At 51.1% G+C, this 14,479-nt stretch overlaps 1 protein-coding gene across 2 annotated transcripts in view; it reads left to right on the top strand.

Moving 5' to 3' along the window:
- The window catches only part of LOC144107991 (uncharacterized), a 162,377-nt gene that overhangs the window by 114,345 nt on the left and 33,553 nt on the right, over window positions 1-14,479 (top strand). The window lies entirely within an intron of this gene.

Below are 14,479 nucleotides of genomic sequence, written 5' to 3'. Positions count from 1 at the left end.
CTCGTTGTTACTTGGACGCCGTTCAAAAACTTGTCTAAGCATCTTCGCTGATGCTGAACAGGCACTCGTCGCCCGAGCAGCAAGCGCCGGAGAACACGTGCGCAACATTGGTTCAGGCCATGGATGATGCGTGATAAGCGACCACTTCCTTCGAGCATCGAGACTGAAAAATTTCCAAAGAGAGCCGACAGAGCACATCTATGCGACCTAGGCTATGATAGGGGTGTCATGAGCATCGTCGGCCATGGCAGTAAATCTCTCAACGCCTCCGTTGGCAGCGAACAAGGGAACAGTGAGTGGACGTGGATGTGAGTGGTCATAAGTGTAACTGAGTGAATAGGTGGGAGTGCTAGTATACATGTGTTTGAATGATTAGTTGTGATGGTGAGTGCGCGTGGCCGTCAGTGTGATTAAGCCACTTCTCATGAAGCCGAAGCATGGATGTGCCAGCAGTCAGCGCTGGATATAATAATACCAGTTGCGAAACTTCACAGGGCCCATTAGGAGGTTCACTGTCACGCCACCTGTGGCGTTCGCACGAACTGCTCAAAATATGAACACAACAAAGAAATACGTTGCAGGGCGCATAAGTGACAGCCCAGCTCATAGGCGGCGCGGCCATCTGTTAACCTCCGCGAAACAGCCACTTGGGCTAGCCAGGTTTTAAAGCGGAGCTTCCACAGCTGGTTTGGTCATAGAGATCTGGCAGCAGCTAGGCCCCTGTCTGATGTGGTGATTAATAGCGGCGATCGGCTTGCAGCGGACGTTGATTATGGCCGATAACTACTACCTTTGTCCTTAAAGTTTCGAGACTGATTTATTTTCTTCTTTATGAGTTACTCCCCAAAACAAATGTTGGTGCGTATGTGTAGCGCCATCTTTTCGGAGTAACCTGGATTATTTATGTTAATTGTTGTGGCAGCCGTTAGATGGCACTACATGTAGAAAAATACGTTGTCACTAGTCGTGTGCGCATTATACTGTGAGGGAATGGGGTGAGATGAACGTCCACCTCAAACAGTGTAAACATAAAATTCTGTGTGAAGCTTGGCAAGATAGCAACGCAGACGTATGAGCTCCTTCGTGACGCTTACGGCAACGAGACATTGTCGCGGGCTCAAGAGGTTCGTTTCGGAGAGAACGTCGGTGGAAGACGACGCAAGGCAGGGGCACCCTCCAACCTCACGGAATTTAAACAACGTGGCTCGCATCAGGGAAATCGTACAGCAAGACTGCACTATTACAGTCCGCATGCTATCAGATGCTCTCGACATTAGTAAGACAACATGCCACCAAATTTTGCGCGAGAACTTGGGGGAACGAAGGCTGAATGCCAGACTTGTGCCGCCCTGCCTCACACTGTACCAGAAGGACACGCGGGCATCAGTGAGCGCTGATTTGCTTTCGGAGGCAGAAAAGGATGCTGCATTCGTCTACAGCATCATTGCTGAAGACGAAACATGGTGTTTTCATTACGATCCTCAAAGAGGCATAGCACCGAATGGCGGTCCACAAGCTCTCCGGCGTCGAGAAAGGTGCGGCGGCAGAAGACCAAAACAAAGACGACGCTGATAGTTTTTTTTCGATGCCAGAGGTGTCATACACCACGAGTTCGTCCCACAAGGGCAGACGGTGAATCAGGAGTTTTATATCCGCGTGCTCCAACACATGCGTGATGCACTGCGACGCCGTCGCCCTGACTATGGGCATCTGTACAATTAATGGAGGCTTCTCCACGAAAACGCAAGGCCGCACACTGCTCTCAGCGCGACAAAATTTCTCGCCAAGCACAGCATTACTGTACTTCTCCATCCGCCATACTCGCCTGACCTCTCCCCATGTGATTTTTTTTCCTGTTTCCTCGTGTGAAGAGAACCCTAAAAGGTCGCTAGATGGGGAGCGTGGAGGCCATTCAAGACGCCACGACAAAAGAGCTGGCAGCCGTGCCAAAAGAAACGTTTTCGAACTGTTCTCAAGCCCGCAAGAAGCGTTGGAAGCTATGTATAGACTGCAAGGATAGACTATTTCGAAGGGGTGCTGCACAGTTGATTTCAATGTTAAACGTATTTTTTTAATGGACTCAGTCTGGGAACTTTACGGACAAAGGTTGTATTCACACGCGTCTTTATTCTGCCCTTGAAAAGCGACGTTTGTGTTCTGCTTGCGAACCTCTGTTTCGTTACCTGCTCTTCTCCTGGTCCAGGAGGCGCGCGTTTAAAGGACCCTAAGTAGTATAAATTAATCCGGAGCCCTCCGCTACAGCGTCTCTCATAGCCTACGTGTACATTTTCCCGACGCTAAGCCCAACCTGCACACCGCAAGCCTGCCGCGCCATGGGACACAGCCTACGGCGCGCCACAGGATTCAGTCTGTTGTGACGTCACAAAATTCAATCTGTGCCGTCGAAGGGTACGCCCTGTGTCGTTACGGGGTTCAGCCTGTGGCCTCACAGGTACAACCTGCGGCGCCGCAGGGTACAGGCCTGCGACATCAGTGAGTACAACCTGTGGTGGCATCAGGGCTGACAGCAGCATAGCAAACAACGTTGGTGGCCGACACCGGTATCAAAGGCGAGACGGCCCAGTGGCCACAGTGGCAGAATAACCGGAAGGGAAGAAGGTCGCCACAAGATACAGCGTCGACATTATGTAAGGATTCTATTCTAGTTGACCTTCCTTACCATTGCTTCTCCCTGCCGTGCCTACTGTCGCCGTTAGGGTGTCTGTGAGTCACTGTGCGGAATCAAGAGGAAAAGAATTGTACGGCGGATGTTGAGCAAGTCTGGCGCTCTCCACTGCAACTTTTCATTTACAGATTTGAAAGATGTGACATTGAAATGAAACTTTTGAACGTCCGGTATGGACGTCCAGGAGCACATCGCATCGCTCTTCGATATGACACGTCCAGAGCCCTTCACTACAGCGCCTCTCTCTATTTTTGTCCCTCCTTCCACTCTCTCCTTCGTCCCTTCCCTCACGGCGCGGTTTGGGTGTCCACCCAATTGTGAGACGGTAACTGGTTGACCCGCCGTGGTGGCTCAGTGGTTAGGGCGCTCGACTACTGATCCGGAGTACCCGGGTTCGAACCCGACCGCGGCGGCTGCGTTTTTATGGAGGAAAAACGCTAAGGCGCCCGTGTGCTGTGCGATGTCAGCGCACGTTAAAGATCCCCAGGTGGTCGAAATTATTCCGGAGCCCTCCACTACGGCGCCTCTTCCTTCTTTCGTTAAAATTTAAGCAGCGCTAACTTTTAGGACGAATACACAGAAGACAGGACGGGCGCTGTCCTGTCATGTCTTCTGTGTATTCGTCCTAAAAGTTAGCGCTGCTTAAATTTTAACGAAAGAATATGCATAACCAACTAGCCCCGCAACGTGTTTTACTAAGTGAGCCTCTTCCTTCCTTTCTTCTTTCACTCCCTCCTTTGTCCCTTCCCTTACGGCGCGGTTCAGGTGTCCGCCGATGTATGAGGCAGATACTGCGTCATTTCCTTTCCACAAAAACCAATTATTATTAACTGCGCCATTTTCCTTTCTTCACAATTACTCCAATCGTTGGCACTGCCTGGTGAGCGCCGTGGTCAAGCCCGTCGCTGGGTCACATGGCTAGAGTACCTGGAGCGCCGTGCGTCACTCGCCCAGCACGTGTTCGTAGGTGTATCGTTCGTTCACGTTTCTTCTTTCGTCTCCGTTCTTTCTTTTCTGCGCTCTTTGTTTCCACCCGTTTGCTGCTGTGGGAAAGCTGACAAAAGGGAATGTGAAGGCGTGTGTTTGTAATCACAGGAGGACCTGGAGGAGAGAGGGGTGGCAGAGTGGTCAAGTCCGAGCTGCAGTCATTGTCTGTGATCGCCGTCTAGTTGACGCTCACGCGCTGATAACCCGATAAGCGAGGAGGCGCATAATCGGGAAGGGGGAAAAAAAAGAACCCTTTGCGCACCGTGTTTGCCGTCAGCGTTTAGTTTTCGCCGATATCTCTCCAACCGGGCTGGCTGTCTGCGCCTTGTCGACCGAGTGAGCCGAGCTTTTGCAAACGAACGACCGACTCCGGTGGACTGTGGAGCCCTCGGCGCGAACGTCTATTTCATGGAACCTTCACAGTGTCGCCGCTACTGGGACGCGTGTCCGTGGAAGGCCGCGTTGCTCCTGCGAACCGCGGATTGGTTGGCGGCGGTGTTACGTTGATTCCGGTTCTGCTTATCAGCGAAGTTCTGGATACTGGAAGCCCTCCTCTTGTGGACCTGTTTGCGTTTCGTCGCGTGTGTGTGTGTGTGAAAAACTTTATTTCAGGGAGGAAGCTTGAGGTAGCCGGAGCAACCTCTCGCAATCTCTAGGTGGGCTCCTCATTACAGGAGCCCATTGGCGACCGCCGTGACTCGGGCTCGGTGGACCAGGGCCTTCTGGCTTGCTAGGTCTGAGCAGCCGAGCAGGGCTGCCTCCCAGTCGCGCGTTGGAAAAAAAAAACCGCCTCACAGCGGCTCTGGAGAAAAAGCCTTCTTGAGACCGTCGACGCAGAGTGAGCTCTCTGATGACGCTATTAAGACGTCGTTGACTGTGTGGAAGTGTCCCGGATTGTTCGCGCGTTCTTCGCGCTGGTTTTGACGTCGTCTGCGCCGCCTCCTCGTCGAAGAAGTGTTGCCGATGGCGGTGGCTTGGACGCGTTCAGAGTGAGGGGTGGGCCATTGTGGATGCAGCGACCGGCTTCCTGCCGGCGTGTGGACGGCGTCGTTATGGTTGGGTTGGATTAATCGCCGCCGGACGTCCAACAGATGGCACGTGCTGGCGACCAATCGGCAAACGCCTGCGCCGTCCTCTCCTGGATTTACATTGAAGCACCCTTCCGGTTTCTCTCGCCCTGTTCCGGTACGTCAGCCGCTGTTGGTTAGCAGTCTGTTACTTATTGTTCTTTTTTTTTACTCTGCCGTCGCATCTGTTGGGGTGCGATTGCGTTACCGTGTGGTAGGCGGCGCTACGCTGACGTCACCACTTCGGGGCGGGGCCAGCGACAGCCTTGGGATGCGCTTCGCGAGCTTCGAGCTCCAGGATGCATAGAATGTATAGCTATTGCTAGGTGGTTCCTTCCTTCCTTCCTTCCTTCCTTCCTTCCTTCCTTCCTTCCTTCCTTCCTTCCTTCCTTCCTTCCTTCCTTCCTTCCTTCCTTCCTTCCGTCAGTGCGTCAGTCCGTCCGTCCTTCCTTCCTTCCTTCCGTCCGTCCGTCCGTCCGTCCGTCCTTCCTTCCTTCCTTCCTTCCTTCCTTCCTTCCTTCCTTCCTTCCGTCCGTCCGTCCGTCCGTCCGTCCGTCCGTCCGTCCGTCCGTCCGTCCTTAACTCGCGACGCCTACTCCGTGATCACCGTTTTGTAGTGAATGGTGACGTAACCTAGCCTCTGAGATCTGTGTGGTAAAAGAAATTATTGACGTAACCGCATTTATTTGCAAAGTCGTCCGCTGGGTCGTATTCAGTCCGCGCACGCATAACGTCACGAACTCAGGCCGCTGTGTCGCGGAATACAAGTTCCGTCATTCATTTGCCAGTTTTTTTTTTTTTCAGCAGCAAGAATTGGAAGAGAGTATAATGCGGAAAACACGTATAGTTGCGGCAGGCCTGACTATTCGACTGGATTGAACATAAATAAAAATGAGCGGAGGGGAGGAGGGACCAGGAGCAAAGTTTATGCAGCTTTTAGCGATTGCAGGACGATGAACACGTGCGCTGGGTCGATTTATATGCTTACTTGTTGGTTCGTCCGTTCATTAGTTTTTTCGCTATGCAGAAGAGGCGGCTACATCAAAGTCATTACCGACTCTTGGAGCGTATATGTAGCCACATTAACATATCAAACGGCGTATGTAGACGCACGATTCCGTTGCTGAACAGATTTGTAAGTAGCGATTTTTGATTAGCTTGTTCCTTGCAAGATACGGGCGCTCTATAACAGTTTCTCGGTGCTCTTGTGACGATTATTGGCCGTTTCTTTCTTTCTTCCTTTCTTTCTTTCTTTCTTTCTTTCTGCTGTCACCATGAGAACTAATATTTTTTTTTACTTGCCAGAGGATAATGTACTCGCTCACAAGTAATTCAGTCGTGACCTCTTGGTGATTAACTTAGCACTACAGAGTACCGTTTCGAAATGATGGCGGCGCTAATGGTGTCGTCGAGTTGCAGGCAGGTTTGTAACCGTTACATTCGGTTTACAGGACCATTGCCCTCACTTGTGTTTACCATTATAAAAAAAAACAAATATTTCTCCTACGACCATTGTCCCCAGGAAGGCAAACCTTTTCAAAGAAGTCAGTGGGCGCCGCCATATTGGACACTTCCCCACAGCCCGAAAAACCGGTTGCTTCATGGGCCGTCGCGGTGTCTCAGTGGTTAGGGCGCTTGACTACTGATCCGGAGCTCCCGGGTTCGAACCCGACCGCGGCGGCTGCGTTTTTATGGAGGAAAAACGCTAAGGCGCCCGTGTGGTGTGGGATGTCAGTGCACTTTGAAGATCCCCAGGTGGTAGAAATTATTCCGGAGCCCTCCACTACGGCACCTCTTTCTTCCTTTCTTATTTCACTCCCTCCTTTATCCCTTCCTTTACGGCGCGGCTCAGGTGTCCGCCGGGATGTGAGACAGATACTGCGCCATTTCCTTTCCCCAAAAACCAATTATTATTCATGGGCCGTGAAAAAAAAAATGGGGGAGGGCCGGGGGAGCGGGCTTGGGAAGGCTTTCCTTTCCCGAGTGCCGAAAAGAAAAATCTAATCAGGCTCGTTGTGCCGTAGTGGAGGGCTCCGGAATAATTTCGACCACCTGGCACCTCTTCCTTAATTATATCTTTGGACACCTGAACCGCGCCGTAAGGGAAGGGATAAAGGAGGTAGTGAAAGAAGAAAGGAAGAGGTGCCGTAGTGGAGGGCTCCGGAATAATTTCGACCACCTGGGGATCTTTACCGTGCACTGACATCGCACAGCACACGCACCTCTTTCTTCCTTTCTTCTTTAACTCCCTCCTTTATCCCTTCCCTTACGGCGCGGTTCAGGTGTCCGCCGATATGTGAGACAGGTACTGCGTCATTTCCTTTCCCCAGAAACCAATTTTCAATCAGGCTCGTTGTTGTGCAGTACAGAAGACGCGTGGGCTGGACCTCGCAAATATGATGGGGGATTTTATTGCACGAACCGGCTTGATCATATTTTTGTTTGTTTGCGTATTAGCCTTCTGCTTTATACAACGTCTTCACCCACTCGTGCTTGTTGAAAACCTTGCTAAGCCATGCACCGATCGGCGTGGATACTGTTTCATAGGCGAGACGTGGAAAAACGCTGCCGTCTTTTGCATCGGCGAGCCTATCCGTGTACGAGCTCCTATTATATATATATAAGCCGGTATACAACGACCGTGTGTGTTGAGCGTATTTGTGACGACGGGGAGAGGTTTTCCCCGGCCTGGACGTATATTCCGGCATTTTCCCCCGGTTTTTGAAACGGCGGCCGCGTCATTACTTGCAGAGCTGTCGGAAACCAGCAGCAGCTCGATCGAAAGAAGCGCCCGAAGACCTTTTTAAGTCTCCGCGCAGAAAGTGTATACCCTAAAGGTCGCTTTCCGTAACGTGATATGTATGTATAAAAGCGGCAGCTGCGTGTTTACGGTTACTCCGCTGCTTGTTTATTCTTTTTTTTCCCTCTCTCGTGCACTTTCTTTTTTTTTTCCCCTTGTTCCGTTCGAGAAGGATTATTGCGTTTCTCGACGCCTCCGTAAGCCATAGGCCCGTTAGTAGTGGTCGTGTTTCGAGCGTCTTGGCATTTGGCTAATGGGGAAAGCGCACGCGCCTCGGGAGCACACGCGGGCGCGGTCGTGATCTATAATGGTTACGAAACGCGTGTAGTCAGGCTAATATAGAAACGAAGTTTGAAAGAAAAAAAAAAACGAATTGAGCGGAAACCTCCCCAGCTCGATGACGCACGCGGTGCTGCTGCAATCGACATTCTCGGTAACAATTGTTTCGAGCGCTAAAAAGTTTGACGTGTTGGGCATAAACGTGTTCGAGAGAGAAAAAAAAAAACGGTAGTAGAGAGGATTTCGACCGCCTTTACGATTTTACTGAACGGTCGGCGTGATTTCTCGCGGCGTCCCGCGTATATACCGTTCGGTTGTACGCTTCCATCTGATCGAAAGCTCTTGAAAGGTGAGCGCGAATTTCCTTACGCACCATTCACCGGTTCACACTCGAAGTCTAAACTGAAGGGAGTATCCTGTCCTCGCTCCCTTCACACCCTGTTTACTCCCATGCGGTCCTATTAGTGCTTGTAGAGTGTAGAAGGGTTGCCGAAAGTGCCTTGCCCCACTGCGCGGCTTTAAAGAAAAAATGAAAACCTTATGTGCGGACTGAAGCACGTGAGGGAAGCTGTAGACATTCTACGCTAAAAGACGTGCGCCGAACCTCCTTGCATTTTTTTTTGTCGACATTCGCTTTCTGAGCTTGTTCTCATTGTTATTTGCTTGGTTTTGGTTTTTGCGTGTAGTTCATGAGGTCATCACGTGGTAGCCGATGCGCGCAGGTTATATATGGATATATGCGGGTGTGCTCTTTTTTTCTTTTCGCGCCGTTTTCTTGGTCGGGTCAGTGCGTGTATGAACTATATAACCGCGCGCGTAGGCGAGCGAACAGTAAACCAAAAAAGAGAGAGAGAGAGCGAGAGAGAAACGTCAACGGAACAAAGATGAAACAAGAGCGGCTGCCGTAATCCTCGCTTATGATAGTGTGCGCGTTATAGTTTTGACACCAGGCGTTTCTTCATTGGCGTGCGCCTATAGTTTCCCGGATTACCCGCGCGCGCGTGTGTGACGCTGTGTCGCCTCGAAGTCGTCTTCCTCCCCCCCACGCAAGATAGATGCCTGTCGGATGAAATGTCGCGCACGCGGGATGTCTGCCTCGGGAACGCGCCGTGGAATCGATCTTTCTGATGGCTTTGCGACGTTACGCTTCCCTCTACCCAAATTTTCCGCATCCTGCACAGTCGTAAACTGGCGATATGTGCTGCATTGTGCGCGAGTTCCGTTTATTGCGTATTTCTATACCAACCTCTCTTTTTTGTTTTTTTTTGTTCGTTTAATCGTTGTTTCGCTTCTGCCAGTTTGTGGACCCGTCGTCGGATCTCGGCGCCTTGGTGGTTCGTACCCTGTCATTCTTTTCTATACCTCCGGGGTTGTCACGTGATCGGGGGCGAGATGTCATTCCGCTGTGTACGGCGTCGCCTGTATATGCGTGTCTTTTGATAACTTCCAATTGCTCGTTAAGCTTCTGCGTGACGGGGGCGGCTCGCAATAGGCACTGAAGCTCCCTTGGCCGACTTGTGGACGTTTAGGACGTCCATGGGATATCCAAGGGATGTCCTGAGGGAGTATCCGTGCCCGTTGGGATTTTACGGACCGTTCTTGGAAGGGGGCGCTGTTATTCGCACCATGCAGCAGTTATTGAGTTTTCATGAAGTGATGAAATTGGGGCAAATGCGTTCTTTCTTTGCGTAAAATTTCTCGATTTAAAAGGGACGCTTGACCTCCCCACTTTGGTGTTTGATGGTATACCAACCGCTGTGAGTCAGTAGTTATGGCGTTCGGGAATGAGGTCGCGGGGTCGAATCCGAGCTGCGTTTCGATCGAGGCGAAACGGAAAAGGCGCTGCAGGGTTCAAAATTGATCCGGAGTCCTCCGCTACGGAAGCGACTCTCTCCCCCTCCTTCCTTCACGGCGCGGTTCGGGTGTCCACTCTGTGTAATACGGATGCTGGACCTTTCGTCTTCGGGAGGCGTATTGTTATTGTTATTATTTACCTTTTCATGTACATTGTATGTAGACGCAGCATGTGCTTCTGGTGTTTGCTGCCATGGTTATCAGTGCACCAACACCAAGACCGGCAGGTTGTTCCTGGGCACTTTAAATGAACGTTTATTTATTTATTTATCTATTTATTTATTTATTTATTAGCGCTATTGCAGAGCTTTGTTCTCCGCGTGTAGAATCAGTACAGCGTCGTCGGCATTAAGGAGGGGGGGGGGGGGTGCTTTTTGCTTGAAGAGGGCTTGCAATGGCATCATTCAGACGTACGCGCAGGAGGCGCTGTGGACAGGAACGCTTCCCAGGTCGCTTACATAGAACGAAACGAAACAGACGGATTACAGAAGGTTGGAACTGGATTGACGCGGTATTCTTATCGTCTGCGCAGTGTGTGTGTGTGTGTGTTTTAAATTGAGGCGTTATTCTTATCGTCTGCGTAGGATAAATGTATACTATTGTGTATTCCCCTGCTTTTTCAACTTAGCTCAACCAACTTCTACAAGTTGTCACTTATCTGTTGGACCACATGAGGTCGCAAGTCAAAACCAATCAATCCTGCAATTATCAATCAGTCACCTAAAGTTATAATTTTGCGATGCTCGTTATCGGGGGTGGATCGGGAAGGACAGTACTCAATGTTCGGTTCGAAATCGAATGCGTTCGCCATGTACTAGTTGCATCGCGAATTTGATTCGAACCAGTAGTCACATTAAATAACCGCACGTCTGTGAGCCCGTTGACATGGCGTGCGCTAATGTCATTCGACCCGAGCGGGATTAAATATTTCAGTGAGACAGGGCACGAAATACGATCCGCTCGACGCTCGGCTACGTCGCATCTACGCCGCATTTTTGTAGCATCTAGATGGCGTTGTCTCCCCCTAATTTGTGGCGTGCCTCTTCCGGGGAAAAGAGAGAGAACAGAAATGCGCAGTCGCGTTCACAGGACGTGATGCGTCAAATCTGCGTTGGCGGTATTTGCTCGTACATTTCGCTATTACTTATTTTTACTTTATTATTATTCCCCAGCCGCGGTGGCTCAGTGGTTAGGGGGCTCGACTACTGATCCGGAGTTCCCGGGTTCGAACCCGACCGCGGCGGTTGCGTCTTTATGGAGGAAAAACGCTAAGGCGCCCGTGTGCTGTGCGATGTCAGTGCACGTTAAAGAACCGCAGGTGGTCGAAATTATTCCGGAGCCCTCCACTACGGTACCCCTTCCTTCCTTTCTTCTTTCACTCCCTCCTTTATCCCTTCCCCTACGGCGCGGTTTAGGTGTCCAACGATATATGAGACAGATACTGCGCCATTTCCTTTCCCCAAAAAACCAATTATTTATTTATTATTATTGACCGCTTTCCGTTTGCATCTGTTGAATTTTATTTCTACGTCGCCTTGTCGTTTCGCTGCTGTGTGGGGTTAGGGTGGCTGGAGGCCTTCGGAAGGGTGAAGATTCTGAAGGTGGATGAGGGTAGGTGGATGGTAGGAGGAAGGTCGTGTAGGCAGATGATGTGCACCTACCCTAGGGTGGAGACTTTGCACGCACGCAGCTTTTTCGCCGTAAGGGGACTAACGCAGTAAACGCTTTATTTAGTATTCGTATATTTGTTTTAACATGGAGTATGATGGAAGCCGTACGACGTACCGGAGCCCTCCACTATATGGCTTTCCTTGTTGGCCAATGGAACGTTGATCCTATACAGCCAAACCAAATGTGGCGCTACCGGAGCTCTCCACTATATGGCGTTCCTTGTTGGTCAATTGAACGTTGATCCTATACAGCCAAACCAAATGTGGCGCTACCGGAGCCATCCACTATATGGCGTTCCTTGTTGGCCAATTGAACGTTGATCCTATACAGCCAAACCAAATGTGGCGCTACCGGAGCCCTTCACTATATGGCGTTCCTTGTTGGCCAATTCAACGTTGATCCTATACAGCCAAACCAAATGTGGTGCTACCGGAGCCCTCCACTATATGGCGTTCCTTGTTGGCCAATTGAACGTTGATCCTATACAGCCAAACCAAATGTGGCGCTACCGAGCCCTCCACTATATGGCGTTTCTTGTTGGCCAATGGAACGTTGATCCTATACAGCCAAACCAAATGTGGCGCGTAATCCTATTTGCTGCCACATTCTAGCCTATACACACATTTTTTAAAGGGGTATACGCTGACCTTTTTGTTCGGCATCAAAAGACGCATTTTGGTGCTGGGAAAAGCCCCGCCGCGGTGGCTCAGTGGTTAGGGCGCTCGACTACTGATCCGGAGTTCCCAGGTTCGAACCCGACCGCGGCGGCTCCGTGTGCTGTGCGATGTCAGTGCACGTTAAAGATCCCTAGGTGGTCGAAATTATTCCGGAGCCCTCCACTACGGCACCTTTTCTTCCTTCTTTCACTCCCTCCTTTATCCCTTCCCTTACGGCGCGGTTCAGGTGTCCAACGAATATATGAGACAGATATTGCGCCATTTCCTTTCGCCAAAAAACCAATTATTATTATTATTATGCTGGGAAAAGCTACATTTTGGAAGTTTTTCCGCCACTCGATTCAAACTGGTGTGACGTCAGCACCGGAACGCACTCATTGGTCACCGTTGTGATGTAGCCGAGCCTCAGGGATTTGCGAACGCCAAAAAAAGAAACAAAAAATTGGAGGACGCTTAAGCTTCGCCTTCAAGAGTGGAACGCGACAGCGTGCTGCAGCACTGCCAGGGAGTCCACGGAATGCCATCGCCCGTTCGGCGCGACGCCTTGAATAATAACTACAATAATAATTGGTTTTTTTGGGGAAAGGAAATGGCGCAGTGTCTGTCTCATATAACATTGGACACCTGAACCGCGCCGTAGGAGAAGGGATAAAGGAGGGAGTGGAAGAAGAAAGGAAGAAAGAGGTACCCTAGTGGAAGGCTCCGGAATAAAAAATCGCTCTGCTACGCACGGTGAAACGTACGCGCGAAGCGGCAAACCACATAGAAGCGCTGCCAGGCGCCCTGCCGAAACGCGGGGGACTCAAGTTGCAGTCGTAGTTCGTCGGCACATCGTTCTCGACAAACCCGATGCCACAAACGCCAGCATAGCTTCCGCGCAGAACGAACGGGCAGCAAGCCGCAAGCTTCGTTGGTAACGCTCTTTGGATGTGCGTTGCGTTGTTCGCCGCTCACCGCTCGATTCCTGCGTGGCCGCACGGCCCCACTGCGCCCGAACGAGACGAGAGAGAGGCGCTGCAGTCGCGCGCAATCTGTTGGGGCAGTGACGTACATTGCGAGGAGGAGGAAGAGGGATTTTTCTCTCATGGCCGACGCAGACGGCACCGGCTTTACTGCGACACGAGCTCCTTAACGCTGTCGCGTTGAAATGGACCGCATGTGTGGACGCACCGCAGTTGACTCGCGGAATGTGCCGGTGGTAGCGACACCTGTGTTTCGGTTTTTGAAGCTTTTCTAGCCTTACGGAAGCTTCGTTTTCAGTTCGCGGAAAGTCGCGTGCTTGTCGCTGCAATGCTGTATAGTCTGTCGGTACACGCCAACGTCAGTTGATCCTCCGGGTCCCTTTAACCCTGATTTCTCTGCAAGGGGGGAAGGGGGGCATTTTTTGTTGCCAGTGATTCGGGACAAGCTCTTCTAGTTCTCTTGGCTGCCACCATGTGGCACATGGCTTTGAACGTGAAAAAGAGAAAGAGAGCGAAAGAATGACCGACTGTAAAGCGCTGTAGGCACTAAAGGCTTGGCGGCATTGGCTGGGCGCTTTCCCGAATTCCTCATAACGGAACAATCAGCAACAGTGTAACAAAGCCCATCTGTCACGTTTTACTCAAGTACCCAGCGTGGTTTTCCTCAATGCCCCTCTTTGAAGGTTCCCTCACCACCCTCAAAAGATCGTCATCGTCAACATCATCCTCGCCACGCCTATACGTATACTGAATGGCAAAGGCCTCTTCCCTACCTCTCAAGGGTCAGTGAGGCTCACGGATCAGCTGTATACCTCGTGACTGCATCTGTGCGTACGGCGAACGTCCCCTGTGCAGCCTGCGCTATAAAAAATTACTGTCAGAAAAATAAATAAAACAAGTGTACTGCGTATACAAAAACATATTGAAGGACAAGAAGACGGGCGAATATGTCGCTGTCTCAAACCAGCGTGACATTTTGCACCGGCCTGCTTTGCGAAGACCGGCCTCTTTGCGTCAGCGCCACACACGTATTCGCGCTCTCCTCCTAACAGCAGCTCGAACGCTAACGGAACGGCGGAGCCATTTTCATCGGCGCTGTTTCTCGAAAGAGTGGCCGCACGTGCGCAGGCAGCGTTGGCGCAATAGGTCGGTATTCGCGCGCGCATCTTGGTTCGGGAGAGAGCGGCTCTCTTTCTTTGTGTCCCTCGCGCCATTGTTTCGTTCCGGTAGTTTATAACCTATATTCTCCTCTTTTCTGCGCTGCTCTGCTGTCGTGGAAGTGCGTTTTCAAGCCTATAAAAAACCGCTCGTGAGTCCTCGCAGTACACGTGGAGTCTTCTCTCTCTATCTCTCTGTTCGTCTCTTCCCTTACCCCTATAGTTTACGCAGCATGGTTGGAGTGGGAGGGTGGAGGTCGGACGAAAAGGTTGCACACTATCGGATTGCGGGAATAGAGGGGCGCGAGTGCGCATGCGCAGACGCCCCATTGGGCCTTT

Source organism: Amblyomma americanum, chromosome 10, assembly GCF_052857255.1.
Source record: "Amblyomma americanum isolate KBUSLIRL-KWMA chromosome 10, ASM5285725v1, whole genome shotgun sequence".
NCBI lineage: Eukaryota > Metazoa > Arthropoda > Arachnida > Ixodida > Ixodidae > Amblyomma > Amblyomma americanum.
The sequence above is the reverse complement of the archived record's forward strand: the minus strand, read 5'-3'. Positions and strand labels throughout refer to the sequence as shown.